Source organism: Empidonax traillii, unplaced genomic scaffold (assembly GCF_003031625.1).
Source record: "Empidonax traillii isolate 1590-97213 ecotype Southwest subspecies unplaced genomic scaffold, ASM303162v1 scaffold207:size1520225, whole genome shotgun sequence".
NCBI lineage: Eukaryota > Metazoa > Chordata > Aves > Passeriformes > Tyrannidae > Empidonax > Empidonax traillii.
In genome coordinates, this window is record NW_020955400.1 from 1,459,722 (window position 1) to 1,482,888 (window position 23,167).

General features: G+C 40.4%; 1 protein-coding gene and 1 long non-coding RNA gene across 2 annotated transcripts in view; both read right to left on the reverse strand.

Moving 5' to 3' along the window:
- Positions 1-21,509, reverse strand: LOC114059190. The gene is made up of 3 exons (XR_003571605.1): positions 21,498-21,509; positions 21,410-21,411; positions 1-349 (listed from the first exon to the last, which is right to left on the reverse strand). It is a non-coding gene; the product is annotated as an uncharacterized LOC114059190 (long non-coding RNA).
- The window catches only part of GRM1 (glutamate metabotropic receptor 1), a 45,989-nt gene that overhangs the window by 1,504 nt on the left and 21,318 nt on the right, over positions 1-23,167 (reverse strand). The gene's annotated exons all lie outside the window — the stretch shown is intronic.

Below are 23,167 nucleotides of genomic sequence, written 5' to 3' on the forward strand. Positions count from 1 at the left end.
TTATTCCCTCTCCCCCTTTTGCACTTAGGAACAGTTTAGCTATCAGAGAAATGAAGGACTCCTGGGGCCTCCATCAGGTAGGAGGCAAATGCACTTCTTCCCAGGTGACTATTATTTACAAACCAGGATAAAGCGTGGGACTGAAAACAGCTGATTTTTGTGGGTGGAGGAACAAGCAGCAACAAGACCAAGTGAGTCAAACTCTCTGACTCCTCATACATACTCCCATCAAAGCGCTGGGCAGTTTGGCTAAGTGAGGATCTGAGGGTCATGTCAAACCCTGCCCCTGAGGAACTGCAGGGTTTTTTGCATTTCCCTGTGCCCTTGAAGGGAGCAGCACACAGAGCAGCTGTGTTATGGTGCTAAGCAGTGTTGCTTAAGAGAATCAAGCAATTTTTCTTCATTGCAGGTCAGGCAGTAGAGATCATTGACAAATTATAATATATATCACCTGTGTGGAAACCAGAGACAGACAGAAATTCTGAGATGATTTATTCAAAGCAGCCTTATCTCAGGGTTTCATCCTTCAGTGGCCAGGAGCCCTGAGGATTAAATTTCAGACTCTGTGATTGCCTTGCATGTGGGTAGCAAACTAGGTGGGAGCAGCCTCGTCTCCTGCTGCTACACACAAGGGGAGTTCGCTTCCCTTTACTGTATTGCAGTATCATTCCAAGTATTTTGATTTTCTTTCCTCAGACTCTTGCAGTTCTCTTTTTCAGGGAGTAAATAATTGCCAGCTGAATTTTATTAAAAAAAAATATTGACTGACTTTGTCATAGCTGGTACAACACAGATAGTGTTGTAAATCTGTCAAAAAAAAAAAACAAAAACGTACATGACAATGTGTCACTTTTCTGCTGAGCAGTAAATATTCCTGGAGAAAAAAGAAAAAAAGCATTTGACCTGGATCCAAGCCAGGAAGTTCAACTCCAGACTCTGAACACTGGATCCACCACCTCTGTGGGAACTGGGGCACGAGAAAGGGCTGATATAAAAAATTTGTAACTCCCCAAAGCATGTAGTGGGTAGGATCTGGCGTTGCTTGGATTTAGAGCTTTGGCATAGAAAGTAAAAAAGACAAGTTCCCAGCTGAAGAATGAAAATTGTATCATACTGATCAATGAAAAGACAAGAATGAAGGTTTAGAAGCATTCCTGTTTTTATCAGAATGAGCTGTGATATGATTTTTTTTTTGAAGTGCTATACAGATAAACAAATGAATATAACTGTTGGATGTGAAAGATTTTTAAAGTAATGTTTTAACATGCCAAGATCTGCAAACTCTTCATGCAGAAGCACATTTTGTCTGCTTTAACTTCAAAACAAGTCTCTTCTTGTGGAGAGGAAAATAAGTCAAGGGCTCTCATGTTGTATTTTGCTGATGCTGTAGTTTACAAATACTGCAAAGGGCTTTTCTGAAAAAATATGATGATTATCTGCTGCCTTTTATCCTAAGTCCACTTCTGCATAATTTATTTCTTCATACCTACTTCTTGTGCATCATCTCACTTTTGAATCCCTCCTAACACCATCTGTTTATCTCATTTTGTTCCCAAGATTTTGTATTTTACATCAAAGGCAAGCACTGCTATTTTAAGGAACTCACTACCTCTGTCTTCAGATCATGCTCCTGTTTAGCTCACTTCCCTCTCCCTCACTCTCAGATTCTGCTCTTCTGACTTCTTTCTTCCATAGCACTCTCCATAATGCACTTAACTGAGCTCAAATCAACAACCATGGTGCTGGGACTGCAATACCCAAACATGACAAAACACTTCATCAAGATTTATCTGTTACCAACTTGCTCTATGAGGAAAGCTGATGCTGCTGATGCACCTTGCCTCCACTTGCCAGATCTTACTGCTTGTGACTTGTGACAAAGCTTTAGAGCTGCAGTGGCTCTCTGTGGGATCTATTGGACAATGTCCAACTTTTCTGTTACTGTTTTCCTCAGACTCTTGTTCCAGCTCTTTCCCTCAACTTGCTCTCCTTGCTGTGTCCATGCACCATTAATTAGCCTGTTAATGAGTCACATTTGAGGTGGAGTCACAAGACAGTCATAGAAATACCTGGGCTCTGGATTGCTGGTAGGGTGTCACACCAGGATTAGCACATTCAGACAAAATTCATAATTAACATGCAAGAAAAACACTTGTTATGCTGGAACAAAGACCAGCCATCTTGAATGGCATTAATTGACATTTAGACATAAGCAAAGATGGGTCTGCAAAAGCTCAGACCTGAATTGAGTCTCACCAAGACAAGGAATCACCGCATTTGTGACAATGAGAATCCTGACTGCATGTGGGAGGCATGGTTACCAAGTGATTGTCATCTTCTCTTTTGAAGGAATTATCCATGGAAGAAGGTGAAGATCAAAATAATTTGCCTGGCATAATGGAAGAAGGGATGGTTTTCCCCTCAAAGGCAAGAGAGGGCACCAAGCTGAATTACAGTTGGGGTGTTGAAAACCTGATGTTGAATTGCCCAGTGTCAAGGTGGGACTAACTGGTGGTTTCTTGCTTTTATCAATAGGATACTTACCCATTTAATATCTTTAATGTATTTATTTGTCTTTCCTAATTTTCTTTGTACTGTATACAATATCCTATAGGATCTTGACTTCCCACTTACTGCCTAGATGTGAACCCCCGGAGTCTCAAAGGATCTTTAGGTATGTACTTACCTATACACAGTGTAACACTCCAACTACTATTTCTTCAAATCCTCACATCTAGCCTAAATGTTGAGACAGATTCATGGATATCTTATAAACACATAAGATGGGCTTGCTTATGCTTTAAAGGCAAGGACATACATTTCACTGGTTTTTCTCAGTTTTCACAGCTTTATCTATAGGTTTTGGTTTTTGGAGGAATTAAAAGTAAGTATATATCTTGTGTGAATTTTTATTAATTCTATGAGAGGATCTGCTGTTGTTTTTGGTAATTAAAAGTCTTGGTAATAACACGCATTGATCTTTATAACATATTCTCTGCATGACTGGGGCAGTCATTTTCTGGTACTTTCAGATGATTATTAATTACTAAACAAGACAGAAAATAACTTCAGACCTTAATAGTTACTAGCTGAAGGTTTTTAAAAGAACTGATGCATCCAAATCTGAGACTGTGGTTCAAAATAATCCTGCTCAGCTGTAGGACACCCCTACAGCTCATTAGACAGTATCTCCAGATGCTCAAAATCTGGCTCTTCCTTGTGACAAGGAGTTCCCCAGATTTAAGTCCATTTTCAGGCCAAGAACAGAATCTTGCTTCTGCCAATGCCTAGAGGATCTGACCCTGTTGGCTTCCTTGGACCAATATAAAGTCTGAGCACCCCACAACAGATGCACTCTCCACACTGCAGGATCCTGAAGATGCCTTACTTTAGACTTTGGATAGCAAAGGTTTCTTTATATCTTAGAGGCTGAATGCTTCTAAGGTGAAAAATTATTGTCCCAGTGGTCTAAGGTAAGTTAGTTTGTGCAACTCTCTGATCCTTTCACCAGCACAATTACAGCCTGAGATACAGAGCACAGAGAATTAAATCAACTTTGAATTTTCTGTGCCTGAAACATTGTCCTTTTTGGTCTTGATCATTTTATGCATAACAATCCCTAACTCATATCACATGAAATGGTTTAACAGAGTGATATGTGCTCTGATGAAGTTAACTTCAGCAACCCACAGGTTGGGAAATGACTTCAGGTACAGTTAGGCAAAGTGCTTGAGAAAGAGCCCTTCCAGTTAAAACAGCAAGGGACATTCCTTGATCTGTTAGAGTTCATCTCCTGTTTCATCCCTTTAGTATGCCAGAATGATGGTCTGTTTTCTTCTCCAAATGGCCATGAGCTGAGGGAGGATCTCAAACTTGCTGAGATGAGGGATACAGTCATTTGGGCCAGGCCTGGTGGTGCTAGATGAGATTCAGAACACAGATTTATGATTTAAGGCTGTTTTTTAAAAAGCAGCAATGGCAATTAACCACAGGAAAAGGATATAGGAGAAACGATAAATATTACCTTTCTTTCTTTGTCAGACTGATGCTTTGTCCCAACCTTCCTCCTTGTAGTCACTATAGTAACTGAAATGCCAGAGCTAGTAGGAAGCATCGAGATAATCTGGCAGTCCTTTCTACGAAGGAATCTTAGTAGCGAACATAAAGTGCAAACCAAGAAGAGCCTATCAACATTGTCAGCAAAAGTTGAGTCCAAAAGAAACCCTAACTATCAGCAAGCAGATGAGGTCAGCGTCAGGTACTTCCCAGTCAGCAAATGCTCCCACCTTAACGGAGCGGGGCACAGTTACACCCACCTGACAGCTGGCTCCAGGATGCAGAGTGCACAGGGCTGATTCTGAGCACTGACACAGAGATGGCCAGCCTTTGGAGACAGCGGGGATGCAGAGCAAAAGGAAATGCCCTGTTCAAAACTGTGCATTGGACAAAACCTTTCTCATCCCGCATAGCAGTTGCTAATGTATGCCGTCCTAGGGAAACGAGTGGAGGAACTTCTGCCCTGCCCACAGAAAGGCATTTAGCCAACTACAAACTTTCTCCTACCCAGCAGTCATGTAAGAAGTAGTAATGAGCCTGAGCAAAGCTCTGTCCCGCTTCCGCCTCACCGTTCCCAGGGCCTCAGCTAACAAGCTTAAAATTTAAGGCGAGTACCTGCACTGCAGCACCCTGTAGGTGCTTAGCTGGTATCACCAAGGTCTCTTCTATTATTATCTCCATTTCAGTAAGGCCACTGGGACATGATGTTTGATTAAAGGAGAGAGCTGATTTTAATCCAGAGTGGTGATATCTCCCTGTACTGAGCCCCTCCTCTCAGAGCTGCCACAGCCAGCCCTGCCACTCATTAGCAGAACAAGCCATGCTGGTTAACGTGTTCATACAAGCCTAACTTCTGGAGCATTGCTTCTAGGGATCTATCTCTTACACCTGGGTTAGCAAAACTTCTCTGCACTCTCCCGTGAGTGAGGGAGCCATCATTAACCACAGTCCCTATCTGATGTATGCTCAGGATTTTTTGCCTGACATTAATATCTAAATGAAAATAAAAACACGAGTCACAAACCAAGTTCAGCCTTAGTCCTTTTACACTATAACCTCTATCTTGATGATAAGAGGAACTTAGAACAGTTCTCACAGAAGGACTCCACTCTGGTGCTGTATAATTATAGCAATGTTTGACCTCTTACTTGTGTTTCTGGAAATTTAAGTTACTGGACTAACTTTTCCTTTTTGCTCCACCTTTTTTTTTTTTTTTTTTTTTTTTTTTTTTTTTTTTTTTTTTTTTTTTTTTTTTTTTTTTTTTTTTTTTTTTTTTTTTTTTTTGTGGAAAAAATTGCCGTGAGCATGGGACAGAATATTCTGTGTAAATTACAGTGCTGCTTTAAATGTATGATGGAAAGTGCTACACAAAACATAGGAAAACACAACATGTCATGTTGTCTTGCTGGGGAAGAACCTGATGATACTTAGGGATGTTGTGAGCAAGCACAAGCCCAGAGAGCTGCCTTTCCAACCCGCTCTCTTGCCACTGGCTTATGTCAAGTAAATTTAATGTATTAATTTCCTTCATTGGTTACTCTAATACAAAAGTTAAATAGTATTTTATCTGAGTTACAGATAGGCTACCTAATGTACATTGACTCTCTTGGTAACTGTTTGGTTTTTTTTGTTCTTAAATTGAAATGTTAATATTATACAGCCTGTTATGTGGATGCAGTAATTATATCTAGCACTTTTATACAACTTGGAATTCAGGGAGTTGGGGGATGGTGAGAAATGGTAGTGTAGTTGAAGTTCAAGATAGTTGAATGTCTACAACTTCAGCACGTATCACAGACCTTACTTACCCAGCTCAGTAAAGGTGTGAGAATATTACACTGATCATGTGTATGAAGGTCTCACTACTAATTATAATTACTACTATAAATTTTTAGTCTCATCTAAAATGTTGAAGCTATGCCACATTTCAGTCATCTTTCTAATTACTGGTGAAAAAAATATGGTTAACATGTGTGTTCATTAGGTATTTTGAAAAAAATTATCAAACAACTCCTACTGCGTTGCTTTGAGAAAACAACTTAATCTGATAGATAATACAAAGTTCTGGATAATAAACAATTTGTCATAAACAGCAGGAAAATTCATTCTGTGTTCAGGGAACAAAGATAGGAGATGTGCAAATCAAATCAAAATTGAAAAGTGCTCTTGCTAGTGAATAGCTTTTGAATCTGTTTATTTTGTTGTTTTTAATAAATAAACCTCACCAAATATTCAGAATCAATTCATCCTACTGAATAATTTTTTTGTAATTTTTTTAAGGATAATAAAGTTAAAGCATGGAAAAAGAATAGTTGAAATCATCAGAGAGTATCTGTTATTAATGAAGAAGCATATTTGTGTTATCTGAAGATGTCTCGTGATGCACATTTAGATAAATGTATATGACAGTGCAGCCAATGATAATGCCTGAACTGAAGCACTTATTCAGACAGGCTCAAAAAGGCACACAGTTAATAGAACCTGAAAACTGAAAAGTACAATGTTTTGCACAAAGGGACCTGGAAAGCTTAGGAAAAAAGGAAGAAAATGCTAGTATTAAAATCATTTAGAAAGAGTGTAGGTGGGTGCAAGTTAGGCAAAATAGTATGTAGGACTGTGAGGCTGTGAAGATCAAAACCTCCAAAAAACATTACATCAAAAGAACTGCCATGGAGCTGCTTTTGAATAAGAAACACTAATTAATGAACTTTGAATATAATAAAACCACAAAAATTGCCCATGAATTCTGTGCTCCCCACTCAAAAGCACCACATTGTGGTACAGGAGGGCTTTCCTATTAATGCAGTTTAATAGTAGTTAAGACAGTTGGAGGTTTTTCCTTGCTTTCTGTAATCCTCTGTGGTTCTGATAGAAGATTATTCGGGGCACCATGTTTTTTAACAGAAAGATATTGACAAGCTGAAAGCTGTATACTGAACAGCGACAAAAAACACTGGGGACAGCGAAAAGACTGCATTAGATAAAACTAAAATAGCCAAATAGGTTCAAGTTTTCTTCAAACATCTCAAAGGTGTTATCATGGAGGCTGGGAGGTATTTCACTTGGCATATAGATGCACAACTGAGACCTCTAGATGAAGCTATAAAAGGGACAATTCATGCTAAACATCCAGAATGTTTTCTAGTCAATAGCTCTATCACAGCAGGGATAAATTCTTAATGAACAGACAAGCCAGTTGCCCTGGATATTTGCTGCCAAAATGCGTGCAACCCTTGCAGAGGTAGCGGTCAATGAGGTCTTTCTCCCACTAGAACTTGTCAGATTCTCTGGTACACTTGACAATATTCCCGGCAGTTTGAACAGTGCTCAAAGATATCAGACTTGCCTTAACATGCCAGTGCAAACTTAACCCTGTTGCCACAGGAAGTCTAGTCATGAGGCCCCTGGTTTGTAACGTACAGCTCTCCCTAATATTCTGCAGTAGATAGAGCAGATGTAAAGCCTCTGGGTTTTTTTGGGTGTATCTGAAAGTTTCCATGGCAATGAATGTGCAGCTTCAGAAGAAAAGAGCCCTGACACTCAGAGGTGATGTTTCTGGTATTTATAAATATGATAATAAAATTTTATTATTCTATATTTTTGTGATTCTGCATTTTGAATCATCTTCAGAATTATACAGAGAATGGAGATTAACATTAGTGAATAAAAGCCTGATGCTAAGTATTATGTTCATCAAAACACAGGACAGTTTCAAGACTCTACATCTATTTGCCTGTAACTGGAAGGTAAAGGAAATCACAGCACCCATGGTGATTTCTAGCATGTTGTGATAGTGAAGCAGGGCTTTCCCAGAAAAACCTTGACTTGCAAACTGCAGCAATTCTGGTGAATGAGACTGAGGCATGAGACAAGGCAGTGATGCTGGGCAGCTGGTGTTATGACAGACACACGTCTACTGCTCAAACTGGGATTTATGGCCAGAGGGAGCCTGGGCAGTCAGTTGCAGATGGAGGACATGCCCTTCCCCAGGACACAGTGCGACACTGCCAGGCCTCAGAATTCATCAGCCCTGGCTGGAGGGAGAAGGAAACCTGAGGGGCAGTGATGGGCAGAGAAACCAAAATAGCTTCATGCTCAGCAGGTCTGAAAAGCTCCACTGCTTCTTAGAACCTTTTTTATCTGGGCAGCTGCCACAGACCTTTGAAATTCCACTGACTGGTTGGAGTCCCACCAGAGGTGTTTCTCAGGAGCTCATGCGGATGGGGATTTTTTTTCCAAACTGAAAAAAAATCCCAAGTGTTGTTATGCAAAAAGCATGAGCTTCAGCCTTCCCCATGCTCAGGAGTTTCACAGCTTGTGCCCGTGCTTTTTTGAGTAGAATTTGTTGTTGCATTTGCCTTTGCCTCCTAATAGTATGTCTGTGTTGGGCTCCCATTTGAGTTTCCAGACAGACAATTGACAATCTGTGCCCTGGGAATCTGCAGAACTTGTTCCAGTTCAGAAAAGAAGGGCATATTGTTGTGATTAAAAGCTAGTAACAAAATGTTTGTACTATTCCTTACACTGCCTGTATACAGTCTGCCTTTCAGGGTGCCAAATCTGGTTGCTGCACAAGCCCTGTAAAAGCCATCACTACCGCTCCAAATGTATGATGCATTCTACGGGTTTCTTCTGATCTGCAAATCAGAGGGGTAGATTTGATTGAATTAACATCATTGCTACCTGTTCACAAGTTGCATAAAGTGTCTGAGACACACACAGCGCTAGAATGCTCTGCACTGATTAGAGCAGGGGAACAGCGTCTCTGACTGTAGCGACACAGCACCGCTCAAAATGCTGTGTCAGTGGATCACAGGCGGCTTTCCAGCTAGTCACTGCACAACCTTCCCTGGAGCAGGGAGCAGGACTGTTTTACATCTGCAGTTTATCAGATGGAAATGAGCAAAGATCTGGAAGAAATGAGGCAAAGCCTTTCAGTTTCTGCAACAGCTAGCATGTTTTCTCCACCTTGTTTGTGTTTGCTCAGAGAGGGCAGTATTTGCACTTTTTTCTCCTGAAGAGCTGAATTTTGCTATTGTTCACTGAATGCAGAATATGCAGAATCCGAACATCTTTCAGAAATTATAACAGAAAAAAGTTCTCTGGTATTATTTTAAAATACTGTTTGTTCCTAGGCCAAATCCTGCTGGTTATATTTACATGTGCCTGCTAATGTTTTACCTGTTCTAAGAATCCCACTAAACAAATGTTTTCTGTGTTCCCTCTGCTGGCTGTGCAGCCGCAGTTCACTGACAAGCACAGTTAGCAAAAGATGAGCACAGCAAAGGTGTCTCGCCATGACATAGGCGCTAGATTGTTCTTTAAAACACACAGGATAATGTCATCTCTATGCAAAACTGTAAAAAAGAAAAAATCCTGGCTAAATGGAAAAAGAAGATATAATTAGTACAAAAAAAGAGGATGTATTTGCAAAGTTGTAGGCATTTAGAAATAAGATTGAAGGCTTTAGAAAAAAAAATAAAACCTGCAAAAAAAAAAATTCATTGTCCTCTTCATCACATCTGGACAATCAGTTTAAGGCATTGTGTGAAACAAGGGGACATAAGCAAATTTCCCATATTTTATGGCATGCACCACATTTGTCCCATCATTAGACATGATAAACCAATGAGAAAAAGAAAGCAAGGGATAAAACCACTCTTTGTCATGCAGCTTCTCTTACACATTCACTGCAGTGTGGGATTTTTCAAAGCTGCACATGTGCCGACGGACACTGGCTGGTGGGCGAGAACTCTGGCTGCCTCTTCCTGAAGATTGAAAAGAAAAAGACACCCAGTGAGTGGTTATACACATGTGCACACGTGGTGGCTATACCACTCAATAGGTGCCTGTCCCTGACCTACATCTGAGGGCTTTGCCATCTTTTCTCCTCTTGTCACCTCAAATTCCATATAGATTTCTTCTTAACTCCAGCACAATATTGTTTAAAATGGATTTTTGTGGTGTTCATTTCTGCTTCCTCTGCTGAGCCTTGATGTGCTCTACATACCAGATGGCAAGGGCTGCTGTGCATCTAGCTGTCAGAGGGACTTCGCCCATGGTGTTCTTAACACAGGACAAAATGGTGAAAAAGAAGCATCTGCCTTTCAAACCTTATTTACAAAAGCACCACCAAAAGTTTTTGTTGGTGGAGTTTTTAAGATATACTCAGCTACCACTTTTTTCTCTGTTTCTTATTTCCCTAATGTGTTTTTCTAAATATTTCCTTTCTTTTACTTTTGGAGCTCTAGCTGAATAGTCACTAGCTTTCATTATATGTGATTTCACTATTGTGCTTCCTTTTTTTTTTTTCAGGGAAACATTTGCCTTATTGAGACAGACACAAAATGAATAGTCTCCTAAGCACTCAATCTGCAAAGGTAATTCAATACGGAATTGCAGATTGTAGTTTTGGCTATTAATATAAGACAATTTCCACTTCATTTTCTCCTCTTCCTTACCCTATCAAGTGAATGCAAATTCTCATTTGTCTTCCCCGGTATCAATAAAAATAATACATGCATACACATGTGTGCTTTGACAAAAATCTCAGGTAAATTTGCACATGGAATGTATCAATGAATTTCTGCAAAAAAAAATTGTCATTGTATTGCAAATAAAATGAAAATCAAAATTCAGCATTTCTTCCCATCAAACAATCATAGTGCATGCTTGCCAGACTACTGTTTACCTCAAAACAACAGATTCATGGATGGTATGTGCATGTACTACATACTCAGCACAGCTGCTCATGAACCAAAAAAGCCATTCCTCTCACCATGTACTAAAGCATGAGAGCACAGTGTGATGTACACAGAATGCATGCATATCCATTTTGGAGTGGTAGATGCCTTGAGATGACTTCCAAATTAATATGAATAAAACATAAGACATTCTGCTGAGCAGTTTTGCAAACCTAATCACTTTGAATGCTATAGAATAAAATTCCTTATCAGATGTAATGAGATCTCTGAGATTTGTAAATGTAAACATGATCATGATTAGGAACTTAGCTACCATGCTCTCTCTTACGCCCTATTAAAGTTACAGGGATTGTTAAGCTTCTGATTAAACTGCACATCTAACATTTCTACAGACTTCCAGTTTTCTTCATCAACTGAGAGAGTAAAAGCTTTCTAATTCCTGTGCTTTTTGTTCAGTCACATGAGCAAATTCTACAAAACAAGTAGCAACATGCAGCTGATTATCTGAGAGAAATGTATTTCAGTTCTATATGTGTTTCACACACATGCACTGCTGTATGCACAGTGAAGGGCACACAGACACAGAGAGCCCTGCTCAGGAACCCTGGAAAAGGTGGAAGACTTGTTTTGAAGCACTGCTTGGGACTCGGGTCTTCCTGAGTCAACAGCTTTGCCAGCCATCATCCCTCAGCTGCTGCGGTTGGCTGTCACTTATTGTTTACTTAGTTGCACCTGCCTTGTATTTCTTCTTATTCGTATGTATCCCCAGAGTGAGTTCAGAGCATTTTGCTCTCCAAGCTTTGGGCATCTGTAGGTCTTGTTATGAATTCTTGCTAAATGAAAGGATGAAAGAAGCCTATTTCCTCAAGCAGTTCAAAATGCTTCAAGACATGTTCAAAATACAGCAAACACTTCTCTTCCTGTGACTGCAGTTGTGCTCCTCAGCCAAAATCAAACATGTTATTACACTAATCATGCAATAGAGTATGCAAACCCAAAATTCCTGGCCAGGTTTGCATTCTGCAGGAGGTGGTTGTTGTCAAAATGCTGCCAAGCTCCATCAAAGCAGTGGTCTGCCTTTTGGTCAAGGGCGATCCCTACATGGTGATATGCAGTATATACACTACAGAAATCAGCTCTAAATCTCAAGGTTCATGCTTCAGTAGAATTATATTTGGATTTATAGTGGAATTTAGGTTTATAATTATGGGAAATGTAGTGCATGAGTGGATTGTATTTCAGTGAATTGTTTTCTACTTATCAAATCATTGTCAACTGCATAAATAATACTGAATACTTTAGAAGCATTCAACTTTGAGTATCCTTGTAGGCTGGCTTTGTCTTACTAGCAGTGTGTGCTAATACTGCAGAGCCATTATTTAGAACTAGTGCCCAGATCTCTACACCTTTCTTTTTTTCTTCTATTTTTAATTATGGCAATGCTTTCCCTCTTCCTCCTCCCACCCTTTCAGGCAGTGATGGCACTTCACATACAATTCTTTGGTTATCAAAAAATTAGGTAGCCTGCCTGTCTTTACAATATGAGGATTAATGAGTCATATTGGGGGCAGTCTTCTCCAGGGTAATTCCTGCTGAGTGATTATTTGTATCCTGAGCCCAGAGGCATGATGGATCTTCTGTTCATTTGAACAAGAAGCTGGCATACCATCATGAAAGTGTCTGAATTGCTTTATAACAAACCCCTGGGTGCAGTAACAGAGAGTCTGGCAGAGGAAGCAGGGTGGCAGTGCAGGCGGTTTCTGAAAGAAGTGGATTAATTGCTTTACTTTATGTTCTTTGAAGCAGAAAAATGCTTCTAGCTAGTCATTCAGAACAGGGTAGGTAACAGGACTGTTGAAATCTGCAGTGAGAAATATAAAGAATCTGAGGGAAGAGTCACTTTTGCCACTATTTTTTCTCTTAAGTGTAAATGAATCATCCCATGAGGCAAACATCTGTGTCAGGAAAGTGTAAATTGCTATCTGCAATGTTTTATATCTGAACAGCTGTGAAACTAGAAACATTCACCTTCTGCTCTGAAATTACTCTCTCCTCTCAATCAAACTCCTCAAACAGACACAAACTGAATGATTTTATCTGGCAGCTGAGAAAACTGAACTGCAGTATGATGTGTTACCTATTATTTGAAGGCATGGTCAGAGATCCTCCTCAATAGATGTCGTCCAAGCTGTAAGAAAATCTTTCACATTCCTCCAGTCAAATAAAAAAAAACCAGAATAGCACAGCCCCAGATTTTATATAATCTCATATGAAACAACTGACCATCAATAACATTAGGAAGAAAACAAAGTGGGGAAGAAATTCAAGACAAGTGATGGTGGCATCATGCTGATGCTTAGAGCGATAGCCCTGAATCAAGTCCTCATTTTTAAAAATTTATGTTTATAGTTTTAAACAGCTTTAATACAGGAAAGAAATACTATGTGTACCATGTCCCTTGGCACACTGCCACACATTTAAGAGCAGTTCCTGCTCCAGCACTCAGGTTGACTGCGCTCCACACTCCCAAGGGACAGCTCACCAACACCACAAACTTTCTGGTCTGCAAGGTAACTGGGGAGGTAAGCACACTTCATCTGTAGAATCAGACCAGTAAAGTGTTCAGCTCATGCCAAACCCTCTTGCCTTTCCAATTGTAGCATTTTCCTAGGCAGAAGCATGTTCCTCTTCAAATATTTGTGTCCTTGAAAGGTTGGGTTTTATGTACGGTTGTCATGGCTGGATCAAAAGATACCTACATAAAAAGAAGCAAGGCCATGTTCTTTTCTTGTAGGATGAGGAGCTCAATTTTCAATAACTTCTGTCTATGCCAGGATCTGATAGAGAATTTCTAAGCCAATAGAAAAAGTTAGGAAGGTAGATAGGTTTTCACTACAAATACCAGTCTAAGTGATGGCTGGAAATAATTGTTCTCTGTTTTAAATTAATTATGCTAATCAGTGGCATAGCAGCAGGTTTTGGAGAGAAAGAAATCATTAAGAGCTGTGGAGCAAAGAGCAGTACAAGTAGGATGGAGGTTACGGGTCATTCACCCTTCCCCAGCAGAGTGAGGCATGCCCATAATTATCATCCATGGAACACTGAGGAGCAGGAGGGAGTTAACTGCACACCCACTCTTGTCAAGTTGTGAGTGTCTGCCAAAGAGGACAGAAGAGTCAAGGTCACCAGGGTGACCACAGTCCCAGAAGGATGTCCAGAAAGATGAGGCACTGAGTTGCACTGTGAAGACAGAGCAAAGGCCTTGTGTGCTTTAGATCTCACCAGGGCAGCAATAGCCAGCTGTGTGCCTGTGGGAGTGCTCCCCAGCTGCTCCCTTCTGCCGCTCCACCCTCCCTTCTGTGTCAGCACAACCCTTGGAGCAATTGTTCAATCAACTGGCAGAGAATGACAGGGACAACTACGCTGGGTCACAACTATGCCAGAAAAAGAAAGGGGAAAAAATGGGGACACCCCCCCCCCCCTATCAATTCCCACTTGGAGTTCACAGCATGGTTGTCCAGATTCTTGTCCCTGGATAAGTGAAGTGATGGCATGGGGTAAAGGATGGCTTTGGGTGTCACTTCTGGCTTAGGGCAGCTTAAAGCATTTGTGGATTTACAGGCTATGATAGCCCAAAGTATCTGCAAGCAAATCTCTTGGCTGTCTGGGATGGTGGCAGGAGAGATTTTTGAGATAGTGTATGTAACACAAAGGATTAAGAAATTTGCATAACTGTATGTTTCAGAGCGTATGGGAAAATAAAGGAGGAAGAACTACTCACTGACTGGAGAGCACAGAGATACCTGGGGCCATACTTTGTACTCCACAGGAGCCTGTGCTGCCACTGCACACACACATGAGCTCCTGCTACACACCCACGCAACCTCCCACTACACCCCCATGAGCCCACATTGTGCATGCACGATCTCCTGAGGACTTTGGGGAGCTACTGGGTTGCACACAAGTGCTCACAAAACGAATCGGCCACCTGGGGCTTCAGAACCCATGGCTCAGTGGGGCTAACGCCACCCACGTGCCGCATCTGCTCACTGAGCACTTTTTGCAGTTGTTTGTGCTGCTGTGGCTATGCTTTCAAGCATAGCTCCTTGTCAGTCAGTTCAAGGTAGATAAACCCCCCTCTGTGAGGGTTTTACACTGTGGGATTTGCTTTTTTCTTTTTTTTTTTTTTTTTTTTTTTTTTTTTTTTTTTTTTTTTTTTTTTTGTTTGTTTCTTTGTTTCTTGGGTCTGTTTCTGCTGGCTGTCTGGTTAGTTAGCTTATTTGAGGGGCTTTGAAATGTAAAAAGTGAGTAATGTGGACTAAGTCCCAGTTTCCAGACAATTCTTTCTTTGGTAATGCAAAGCTAACAAGCCAACCAGAACAGGCTAAACTAAACCTAAATCTGAAGATTTAGCTTGTGACAGGAAAAGAAATGGACAGAAGACGACATAAAAAAAAAAAAAATTCTATTGGAATAGAGAGAAAGACTAACAAGAACTTTAAGTAAGAAAGAAAAAGCATTCTTGGCTTTAATACACTAAGGATGAGGAAGGCATAATAGTGTTGGGTAAAGAGAAAGAGGATATACTAAATAGCAGGTGGCTTGTAGATGGTAATTTAAATGAATCTATGATTCTCTGGGGCTGATCAGACTGGAACTGCAAACATCAGAGAACCATCTACTAGTGAGGATTTACTGGAATCAGATCAGGGGCTCTTCTAGAGTTTAAGATCAGATTTGACATCTCTGGCTGTGGTGCTGCAAAAGAGTTGAGCTAATCTAATGATCTACTGCTGAAATGGACAACTCTCACTCCTGTTTCCCAAGCCAGGAGGATCAGAGACACCCTCTGTGGTGATGACATTATTGTGGTATCTGACCTTGAGATTTGGCTCAAGGAATCCAGCAGACAGTAATTAGTTTTCCTTTTTTCTCTCTGCAAGGTTAATTTTACTGGGGGAAGAAGGCCACGTCTTTCACACCTCAGAAGAAGAACCACAGAGCAGAGAAGAAGACACAGTTTAAGAAGAGATAAACCGAAGCGTTATGCTATAAATGGTAAATTGTATATAATGCAGTAACAAAAAACCTGGAGCTTCTAGTTTTCAAGTGGGCTTTAAACTGACAACTTGTGTGATTACTTCAAACCTTCACAATTGTTTGCTGTTTACAGTGATAATGACTTTTAACCTATGCTTGTCAGGTGTGGGAGGCTGAATGCCAGAGCACATATATGCTCTGAAGAATTAGCTGACTTGTTATTTCAAAATTAAATAGTCTTTAACAACTTCAGTGTGGAGGCAGATGTTCTATCAATACAATATACTTTTCAACCCACACTTAAAGTGGTTTCTTAGAGTCTGGCATAGCAGAAAACTTAACTTCTGGTGTTGGCCATGTTTATTAGTGACTCTTTGACAGTGCACGTCTTCTCTGTGGAGTCTGTTCTTCAGATACCCACACCTAGGTCTGGAAACCCTAAACAAATATCTGGCAATGATGAATTTGCCCATTCAAAGTCCTTGAGACACAGAGAACGGGGAGAACAGAGCTCAGTGTGATCAGAACTCTGTTCTACATGTGAATGGTTCTCAGTGTGTTTGGGGCAGATGAAAAACAGTATCAGAAGACAGACGAGAAAAGCATCAAACCATAGCTAACTAAAAAAAAAATAAAGAAATAAAAAAAGAATCAAAGAAAACAAAGGAGATTCTGAAATTCCTTGCTCTTCCCTTTACAAACTCTTGAATCACCAAGGACAAAAATATAAGAAAGCAAGTTGATCCATTACACACATCTGTGGGACAGACATTTAGCAAAGACTACGTCCAGATTTTGGACTGAGTAGTGCACCAGAACTTAGCCTCTGCTTTGCCATATCCATCATATCCATATACAGGTATTTGTAAATGAATTTGTCTGAACTTGCAGGTATTTTAAGAAAAATAGGCTTCTTCAGATGCCTGGCTAGCGTGCTGTGTGCTGTCCCTGTTGCTGCCTGCCAGGCACAGAGATATGAAGGCTGCAGTCTCACAAAGGCTAGTATAGTCGGGCAGTGGTTCATGCTGTCGAGGCATATGCAAACTGAAGCTGTGGGGCTTTTGTTTCCAAAGCTTAGTAGAATTCCCAATGTCAAAAATGCTCGTAGCTCTGGGAAGAAATGGGAGGTTGGAGTGGGGGGGCTAACCTGAACTATTAGGTAAGCTGGTGAGAAATTTTTCCAAATCCTTCCTTAGGATAGGGAAGAGGTGTGAGAAGCATTCCCAAATTACAGCAATGGTTCAAGTCAGGATAGTCAGGTCTTTGTGCCTTGGTGACAGCAGACATCATCCTAACAAAATTGTTTTGAAACACCTTACTGACCGACTGAGAGAGCAATGTGGGGGCCTCTTCCCACAGCAAATAAAATGTATGTGCTACTGTCATCCACCAAGAGCTTTTCAGATATTTTTCTAATGAAAGATAGAGTAATACAGGACAGAGTTTAACACTGTATAGTCAGGATAAAACCCTGACTTAATTTCTGAGAGAGTAGAAAATCATACATGCCTGCATTCCCTCAACAGAGATGGACCATCTTCTCTCTCTGGGGGTATGTGATTCACTTATGAATTACAGAGTCTTGCTAAAAATCAGATGCTCTGTCAGCATGTGACTGCAGCCTCTGCGGTTTGTCTTGCAGTGTTTTGTTTTGTGAAGCAACCCTGAGCAAAGGGGAGTGCTCATCACAAGCAGGGATAAGCTTGGTGGACAAACCAGAATGCAAAATGCCTTTCACATCAGTGAAAGAGGAAACATCTAAGAGTGCTGTCCTCTTCGTGTGCTCTTATGTGCCTCTTATGTGTCCCTAAGCATAGAAAAGGATTAAATAAATTAGCAGGAGTTCTGCATTTCAGATCAGTAATTTTGCACTGAATCGCTGGGATGAATCAAAAATATTTTTAAGACATCTTAATTTGAGGAAAATAACAAGTTCCTGTATTAACTTTATATAGTACTTGTGCTGTTTCATAGTCTTGTCCTTATATGAAGGATATTAGAGATCCACATTATATCCTTCAGTACCCTAATTTTTGTTCACATCTAAATTAGCTCAAAGATGTATGAAATCACAAGGTGTCTCAGAGACCCTTGCAAAATAAACACTTACAGAATACCCAGAGTGTTTATTTTTAACAAGTATTTGTATGTGAATTATCATGTGACTGTGAAATGTCACAGCTCTGTTTGTTTTTGCTGAGGGGAGGTGAACAACAGAGGTATGGGCTAAAACATCACACCTTTTAGGATAGGAAGGAGTTTAAATGCATTCTTGACTTTGAAAATGTTAAAATAGTCTCTAGGAGACTTGCATTTTAGCCTCTTTATTTAATTTCCATTTTAAAATGCTGATTTAAATAGATAAATGGCTGTTACACATTTTATATTTTAGAGCACCACGCCAAGCATGATGGGGGGGTAATTTTTTTTTCCTAATTATGTGCTTATGAGAGTTGGAATCTGACTTTTATATGTAATACAGAGAAATATCCAGGAATTTAGGTGCTTACCTGAATGCACCTATTTATTTATCTGATACTCTTAAAAGGTGAAGCTTTCTTCCTTATTTTTCTCACAGCGACAATTCTAACCAAAACAATGTGAGATTATGGTGCTAAGCAGATAAACAGCACTTGCTTTATCCCAGACGCAATTGTTTGTATCACTCACTACTGAGTTGGCGTACTTTTGTGGCATCCTAACTGGATATGAATAATGTATACAAATACCAAAATACAAGGAAGTGCAATAAGTGATCCAGTCAAGCAAGAAATTAAATTACAAGTGGTGTCCTTATTCCTGTGTTTTATGCCAAGAAAGATACTAGCTTTCCCCAGGATTATGTAGTACTGCCTTTGCTTCCTCTCAGTCAGGAAGCAGAGATTATGGTACATGACTGTAAAGCTCCCCTCTGATGTGACTGTCTATCTGTGCTTCATTGTGCTTAAGTACTGAGATTCATTACACAAAGCTTCCTGATGCTAGCCACAGCAGTGCCCCTAAGCAAAGCAACATTTTGTGATTCAGCATCCTGACAGCAGAAAACAAGAGCAGGAGTTGTGAAGTTTTCCTGCAGTCCTTTGTTAAGAACCAGGCTGCACTCAGAGGCCATTCCTTGGATTTGTGTCCTGTCAAAATCCCTTGGGAGAACAAAGCTGAGACTAACCATGAAATGGAAGTGTCAAAATTGCCCTGGACTGATAATTTTCTAGAAAGGAAGGAAATTGCAGAAAACTTATGCAACAGGTCTCTCTCATTTAAAGAGACCATACAAATAAAATGTGGCTCTGACTGGTGAAAAAGAAACAGAATTCTGGACGGGAGCTCAGGGTGCAGGCAATGTATCCTGTAAACTTATTCAATACAATATGGGTTTTATGTGAAAGTGGTTTATCCCCACTACTTTTAATGTAGAACCTCACAGCTTTTCTAAGTTATTTCTCTTAAATGTAGCCTCAGACAGCCTCTGTTAGGTTATGGAAGAAACCCCAGAGGATTAAGCCTAAACTACCAGACGTCTTAGCTTGTACTTGATGACAAACATCTCAATCACATTGTGCATCTGTCCCTGCTCCTTCTCCTCAGCTTACCCTAGAAGTGACACGTGATCAACAGAGTTATGCATGTGCTGGGACTCCCTTTATCTGGTGTAATTCGCAAGGAAAACTTACTGTGCTTTATGTAGCCCTGTCCCTTATTTCTCGTTACAAGGATAAAAAAACCTCTCTAACACCAGATTAGTTATTTTGCGCATATATACACAGATAGACAATTTGGTGTATAATTTGGTATACACATCCACCATGCCTGATTTTTAAGTAAATACAATATTTAGTAGTTATTTAAAAGAGAAAGAATGTAAGTGTGGAAGTGATATCTCAGAGTCTTTCACCTATTCTGTATTTTTTGGTGTATGGGCCAGAACTACATTATATGTACATCACAATCAAATGAAAATTCAAGGCTATGGAGGATAATGTGAGATATAATGACATAGCCCAAATTTAATGGACAACCCTGCAGCAGGCCTAGAAGAGATTGCTACAGGATTATTATGTTTCAGACACCCCTCTTATTTTGTGCTTCTTCCCAGTTCTTTAACATCAGTTCTAGGAGTCCCTTTGGAACCATGTAACTGTCTTCTGGGATTTTTAAATATTCACTTAAATCAATATACTGACAAGGACTGAACAGCTTGACTGAGTTTGTTGTATTTTCTTACGTGAAATTCACATCACATACACAAGAGAACTGTCACATGTCACAATGCTCCATGTCTGCAAAATCATTCATGGTTTAAGACCAGTAAGCAGCCCAACAAAGCCATCAAACACACCAACTGCTGAGAGAGAGATGTTTGGCATTAACACCTTCAGCTATCTTTGTGAAAGCACAAGATGCTTTCCCACAAATGCACTGTAACCTCAAAAAGGGTGAAGGACTACACTGAATACTGAAGCTGAGCAAATGGCAGATCACAGTACCACCTGCCTTCCTGGTGACAGCTCCCTGTGTCATCAGGGAGCCATGCTAGAGACAAGACACCTGTATCTGCACTGTGAAGGAAGCAGATTCCTCCATGATATGCCTTGAGTGTGATGCAAGGGTAAACCAAATGCCCAGGGGTTTTGGAGCCCCATGCCCTAATGAGAAGCCAGGAGCCTTCAAGCCGCAGACCAGCACCTTGTGCCCCATGGTGTCACTGCCGTACAGAGTCAGCCCCAAAAAAGGGCGTGGACATCAACATTTTATTGCTAGGCTAGTGGAGAGGGCAAATATAAAACAACAGATTATGGAAATGAACAATCTTTCCTGTACAATTTTTTCCCACTATTTTCCTTTTCTTTCCTCTTTTTCCTTTTTTTTTTTTTTTTTTTTTTTTTTTTTTTTTTTTTTTTTTTTTTTTTTTTTTTTTTTTTTTTTTTTTTTTAAATTTTAATCTTTGCATTGTTTCCCACTTGCAGGATTTTACATCCTTTCTGCCGTTTCAAAACTCTCTCCCATAATGTGTGATTCCTCTCTGGGGTAGGCCTTAGCAGGATGGCTGTGCGGGTCCAGCAGGTTTAAGGGTCTTCTTGAAAGTGCCTTGGAATGCGGTATTTTCCAAGGTCTGTAATGGTAAAAACAAAGGGCTGTCTTATTGCGTACACAATACTACTGCAGGACGTGAGTTTACCCACTGCATCAATTTTCTAAATTGCAAAGCATATTAGTCTACTGTTTCCGATTAAATTCAGCAATCGTGTCTATACTGGTTTAGTAGCGCTGTAGGAGGATAATACTGCACTAAATGGTAGTTTAGTGCTGAACACTTATTTTCTGTTTCTGGAGGCTCCAGCTCTTGCCCTACTGCATTGTGCATTTGCCTCCTCCCACCAGCATGAAAACCAGTGAAACAAAATATCCTGCCTTCTGGACATACTATGCCCAGATCTTAGCATACCACACATGCTAAGATTCCCCTCATCCCGTTTCTGTGGGAAGCTTTGAAAATTAAGCAACTGAAGAACCCAAAGCCTTTGTGGACTGTGATTACATAGTTCAGTGTGGACAAATGAAATGAGTCCCAGAAAATGTGGCTTGTCAACACAACTAGCTCAAGATGAAACAGCTACTCATCAAGTCAGTTTAAACAGAAAGAGTAACTTAAGAACATCTAGAGATAATTTTATAACTGGCAAGACAAATATAAACCACTGGCAGGTTGTTTCCCTAAGCCATGATAAGGGAACAGGCATGTTACTAGAGGCTGCTGAGAAACTGTATGTAAGGATCGAGCATGGAGAGAGAAAGGACAAAGGACAGGAACAGGCTCCTATAACGGAAGCAGGGTGAAGGTACTACGGGATTTTGGGGGTTTTGGAACTTACAGTTGGAATAAAATAAAGCTATTTTGAGAGATCCTTGGCCCAGATGACTGCCCGGATAGGGCTGAGAGTGGATGCCTGTGACAGCATTCTAGAGGCACGGATTGCCAAAACATGTTAAAAAACCTACATGTTTGGAAAACTACATGTTTGGGAATATTTTAAATCAGCTATTCATTTTTGAGGGCAAACAGACGCCAGAAGAAAAAATAATTGAATGCAAATATACTAAAATTACAAGGGAGAAACAGGTGACCTATATTTTAATGTGGAGTTCTGGCCATTCAGTGAGTCTTACTAGCTGATCTTCCTATCAATTCAGATTTTGCTGCAGAACTTACATTGAGAACTAAATCCTTACTTACTCCGACTCAAAATATGCTAAAATGGTACCCAGACCTGGGGTCTCAACCATAAATTTAAAATAATTTATATGTGACTACCGGGGCAGCAGCTAATCATCGCTGCCAAACCTGGAGCTTATTACCCTAGGATACACAATGAACTTTTTCCCCTCCTGCAACACTGACCCTTCTCATGCTTCTGCAACCCACAAGAGGCATGGGAGAAGAGGTGACCCTTGCTGTGGGGCTCAATCCCTAGTTGAATTGTGTGTCTACTACAGAAAAGCAACACAACAGACCTGCAGGCTGCAGGTCTGGCCTCAGTCTCCAGCACACTGAGTTGGGTCCATTTGAAGCAGTGACTGGGAAAGGTATTTCCTGAACCCTCATCAGAGTTATCATCCTAAGTGTCACTGGATACTTTTCTTCTGCATATAGCACAGCAAGGAGCATTGCTTCTTCAGGGAAGTGATCATACAAATACTGTACAAGAGTGCTCATTGACCCTTGTAGACCAAACATTTGCGGTCAAGAACAAGGCTATTGATCACAGCAAGATCCACGTCCAAAAGTTGCAATCTTACAGCTAGGGAAAAAAAATAGGTTCAAAAAGCTCTCCAAACAAATGCTGCTATGTCGTGTTCCTGTTAACAGCCAGGATCTTGTAACACCATCAAGCAGCAAACTAGCAGTAAATGTCCCCACAAAGCTTCAATAAAAGCAGCAGATATCACTCTCTCTTCATGTCTCCTAGTGGAGCTGCTCTATTTTTTATACTTATTTAAATATTCATTTGGCAAGAGGGAAAGACTGGCAGTTGCTTGGTACTGAAGACAATCGCAAGGGATCTCTCAAACCCAGATTCAAGCTCTCTCACAGAATAATACAAAGTATTTCTCTGGGGTTTGCATCAGGATGTTTTTCGTTTGTTTCACAATACTGCTGGGTGAGAACACAGAGAAAGCAGACTTGCCCTGGGACTCTGCATAGTCTAGTTATAGAGTGTTCACCTGGGAAGTGAAGGAGAGGTTCTTAACCTAATTGAGTGATTTTACTGTTGGTGTGAAGTTCCCTTATGCTTTCCCAATGCCTTCATCTCTCCATGGGGGGAAAAAGAAGTCCCCCTAGCCCAGGGAGAATCCCTACCATCAAAGCC